Source organism: Capra hircus, unplaced genomic scaffold (genome assembly GCF_001704415.2).
Source record: "Capra hircus breed San Clemente unplaced genomic scaffold, ASM170441v1, whole genome shotgun sequence".
NCBI lineage: Eukaryota > Metazoa > Chordata > Mammalia > Artiodactyla > Bovidae > Capra > Capra hircus.
Window position 1 is genome coordinate 333 of NW_017189691.1, and position 4,841 is coordinate 5,173.

General features: G+C 50.4%; 1 pseudogene; it reads left to right on the forward strand.

Annotated features, from left to right (window-relative positions):
• The first annotated feature begins 217 nt into the window (after window positions 1-217).
• On the forward strand, window positions 218-4,419 carry LOC108634624 (annotated as a pseudogene).
• The last annotated feature ends 422 nt before the right edge of the window (window positions 4,420-4,841 follow it).

Below are 4,841 nucleotides of genomic sequence, written 5' to 3' on the forward strand. Positions count from 1 at the left end.
GTCTTACTCATAGTGTGGTTGTGAAGATAAATGAGAGTAGGTCTAGGAGAGCACATCATACCTGGTTTAAGTTGTGCCCAGATGTACCCTCAGAGTGCTGACTGGGGAGGGGGGCTGTCTGCAGTCTCTGTTGAAGGGTTTTCAACGCCTTCAACTTCCTGTAGGATGTCCCTGAATCCCCTCTTGTTCCGTGTAACACTGTCTCCTGGTTTCTCAGTGAGGAGACATTCTCGGAAAGAAGCTGACAAGCCGTGGGAGCTGCTCTCGCTCATGCGAAGGTGATCTTTGCTCTTTGCAGTCTCCCACCTCCCAGCGTGGCCTGTGGTGATTTCTGTGTTTGGCCTGGGGCAGGGTTGGGCAGAAGGAGAATGGCTGAGAGGGAGCCAGACACAGGGAGCCTGGAGCCCTGGGTGAGAGTTGCTGGAGGAGAGGGTGGGGTCAGACGTCTCAGTGGAGAGTGGTCTTCCAGCTGTGCTCTGGCAAGGCTCACAAAGGTGCTAGAAGTCAGGATGTGACAGAATGTAATTCTGTGGGTTTTCTCCCAACCTGAGACAAGTTACCCAGTCAGGAGAATGGATAGTTAAGTGCATAAACAAGTCATCAATTTTCATATTCTCTTTACAGCCACACGCTTTCAAGGGCAGATCCCTGACCCTGCTGACATTACCTCCTCTGGTTCTGTCTTCAGGGAGGCCAGTTCCTGGGACAGCCCTCAAGCAGGAACTTGTCACACTATCCCCTCCTTAAGAGCTCTGCAGAATGAGAAATTGGCTCTTGAGAGATGTGTGCATCTCCTAATCCCAGAATGCAGAGCTCCCACAGGACTTCTGTGGCCCGAAGCGAGGCTAACTCCAGGTTCTACCTGGTTGCGTCCCTGGTGCTGCCCCATCAGCTAACTGTTGGCTCCCCACCTGCCTGGTTCCCTTCTCCCAATTCAGCTTCTCAGCACAGGTCAACAGAGAGCTTACCCACCTCCCAGTTTCTCAAGGCCCTGTGTTCCCACCAGTTGTCTGAGACCTTGTCCAGTTTAGCTAGCCCTGACCTGCTGAATGCTTCTGCAGAAAAGCAGTGGCAATAACAGCATGGGGGTAGAAAGCAAGAGCTGAGAGGTCTGTCTCAGGCCACACACTGACAAAGAGGCTGATGTTACTGCGTCAGTAACAAACGATTGCCATGCTTCCCTTCCCAGCCATGGCTGGCTTCCTCAGGAAGGGAGTGTGCGGCGGCTCCTGTGTGCAGACCCCTGCTGCCAAATCTGCAATTCTGTGGCTCTGGAGATTCAGCAGTTGATATCGTGTGAGACTACGCTGACCACCGCTACCTCATCGGGGCCATCACAGGGCTCCTCTTGCCTAGAGCTTTTGTCCATGTCTAGACTGAAGCGACTTAGCAGCAGCAGCAGCAACAGCAGCAGTCTCTCTTTTGATCAGGAGTCCCTGCCCTTCAAACAGCTTTCACTTCCATCAGCAACCCGCACAGTGTCACAAGTAACAAATCAGAAATCTGTAACCCAGTCAGCTGCCAAGTCAGCCACTAAGCCAGCTACCAAGTCTGCCCAGTGCAATCAGCATCCGCCAATACTGGGCTGGTCACCAGCAGCTGAGGCAGGAATGTCGAGGGTCAGAGTTTGCCCTTGGACGCAGGAGCTGTGTCTTTTGTGAGCCTTGAAAAGCCTAGGATTCCTGTGAACCAGCATGTCAAGAAGAAGAGCAAATCTGAAGGTATTCTGAAGAAACAAGGTCAGGAGCCCTTGAAAGTCTGCTTCCGTTTCTTTCCCTGAACACGAAGCTCACAAACCTAAAATACCCTATTACCTTGATTCCCTTCGTCTAATGTTCCCGTCTCCCCCAGTTGCTGAGATATCTTTAAGTATTTGTATGTAATGCATGCATTTCTATCTATATCTGAGGGTTCCCGAGGTTTTGGAAGATTCCTGAGGGAGCCTATGTCATACCACCCCCAAATTTTCCAATCCTGGGTGGAAACACTACCATTTCTTTCATCATGAATGCTACCTCTAAGGCCTCAGTTGAAAAGATGGGCTTTTATCTCCCCTGACCTGAGGTTCATGGGAGGTAAGCCAGTCTACCCAAACTTTCTGTTTTTGAAGGATCCACTGTGGACCCTGTGCAGATATCACTACAAACAAATCCCAAACCCTGTGATCCCGGCTCTACCCTCTTCCACATTTCAGTTAGTAAGTCGTCTCTGTCCACTGCTTGGGGGATGCACTGAGGCCTCAGTGTGCCGGCCACAGCAGAACACAGCAGTCTTTCCTTGGTTCCTCTTTAATGCACATTGAGTCCCTGGTCTACTCCTAAACATCGTGTCCCCAAAGGCGAGCCTGATCTCTTTTTTTCCCCCCAATGATTTATTAATCTCCAGACTGTCTGAAATTTCCTCTACCTCAGTTAGAGCCACGTTCTTCCCACCCTCCTGAATTTGGGCTTCTTCATTTTTCTATCAGTGAGCCTCTATCAATGTCCCATTTTTGACTGTGGTCAAGTGTGAAGCCTTGCATTGGCACTTCCACTTCAGTGGCAGCTCCAGCTTCCATGGGGCTTGCTAGCTGTTGCCCAGAGATCTCTGTAGATGTAGCAAACCCCACAGCCTAAGTCCTGAGATGTGTTGAAGGCTATGTCCTGAGACCCAGGGGCCTACCTGTTTGGAGAAGTCCCTTTAAAAATCCTCAGGAGCCAAGGTAGTATTTTTATGGAGCATGCCCCGAGCTGCTGGAGTGCCACCTTTAGAAGTGGTTTATTTGGCAATTTAATTTACCATTGCTGGGGTCTGCCCCAGAAGATCCAGCAGTCCCTCCAGTTGCTCCTTTCCCCTGATGACCAGCAGCCTCTGTCCCAGGGTAGCTCACTGACCAGCGTGAGAGTCCCCTAGCCTGCAGACCTGGAGACCTGAGGGGATAGTGACCTCTTCTGATCTGTTGTGGCCAGCAGGGCCAGCCCATAGTTGCTTGTCCAGGCCATGGCGATGTTGTAGAGCCATCTTGCCTAAAGATGTGAGAAAATCTGCTAGGGGATTGTCCCTACCCACATCTGTTGGAACGTCTGCAGTGGTTGGAACCTCAATCACAGGGTCCACAGAATTGCAGGGCCCCTGGAAGCAGCTCAGTTCCCCGCACCCCAGAAAATAAGCCTCTAGACACAGAGGCAGCAGTCAGTCCCTACACGGATCAGGAAGTGATACCCTGAATACTGTCAGGCCTGAACCAGCAGCAGTAAGCCTCCCCAGATGCTGTTACCAATCACTTTGTTTAGATAACTCCCTGCACCAGCAGGGAGAGTAGGGACACAGGGAAACTCAACGCTTCAGAGAGCCACAGAGAAGGGGTGCAGTACCATATCTCTCTCCATCCAGAGAGACCACTTGCTCTGCCAGGGTTCTAGGAGGGGTACTTTTAAGTTGAACCCCCAAGAGTCCCTGACTTCTCAAATGTATCTCCAGGATCTTTCTCAGGTAAAATTTTAGTTTGGCCAGGATGGTTGCCTTGAGTGAGTAGGGACTAGCAAGGTTCTGTCTGGATCTGTAGAGCCACCATCTCCAAACTCTCAGCTTATTGCCCCTTGTCCGTACCTTCACCAGCATCTCCCTTACCTTGAGTTCCTAGAGCATCCTCCAAGATTCCTTGGGACCAAAGGACTAGATGAGAATGGTCTGTAAGGCTGTTAGAGCAAGGTGAATGACCTCACCCAAAGAAGCATTCCCGCGAATGCCATGTCTGGAAGTGTTCAGGGCTTAAAGGGCCAGACCTTGCAGGACCAATTTGCTGTTCCACAGTTTGCATTTAAAGGACCCACATATTTTTCAGATCCAAACTTTGCAGGGCCAAAATTTATAGGGCCACCCTTTCTAGGGGCAAGAGCTGCAGGGTCTGGTAAAGACAGCTCATACTCACAAGAGCCCTATCCTTCCAGAAGCTGTAGAAGCCGACCTGGGAAATAAGCTGAAGCATTTTACACACGGGATTAACCCTGACACGAAAGGTCAAGGGCATAAGGAATGCATTCTCTGCTGTAAGGATGAGAAAGCGGCCAAAACCAAGAGAAAAAAGGCTGAGAAGAGTCCACCTTCCACCAAACGCCCCATGAATGGAGCTAAGTTGGAGAAGGAGGAGGGCTTCTTTGACGCACTCCAGTGCCTGGACAGTGAGTTCCAGCGACAGTCCGTGCAGTCTGGTCAGTCCTGTTTCCTGCCCCTCTCCAGTGGCAGCTCCAAGGGCAGTCCTCTGCTGACTCGTGCCACTCAGCCAGAAAATCCATCGCATGTCTCAATTTGCACCTCAGCAAAAGGCACTTGTCTACCCCAGGAGAGTACCCAGTCCAGGAAGAAGGAGCTCAGAGGTTCCCAGACTTCTGCATCCTCCTGAAAAGGCTGTCATCATCATTTCCATTAATAATCTGGTGAGGCGGGACTCTCTCCAAATAAACTCTATACCTCTAAGCAGAGAACCACCTGTTTGTGCCTCCTTGTTTTCAGTGTGGTATGTGATGGAGAGAGTAGAGGAGTTAGATCATACACCTCATGTAGTATAGGAGCTTAAACCCATTTCACAGGTAGGTAAGCATTCCACCTGACTCTTCCAGCTCCACCTTGGACTGTGGATAGAGGGACCTGAGCACAGAAGGAAGACCCGTATTTAAGGTACACTGGAGGTAAAGATCATCCTTGACTTCTGTCCTGGCTTCCCTGGCTGACTTTAAGCCCCAGAGGAGCAAATTGTGCATGATGATAGTACAAGAAGTGATAGCTAGGAATCCAGGGCATTTTTGGCACAGTTTGTTGATAACTACTATATATTCCCATAATCTGGAGGGAAGACTTTTAGA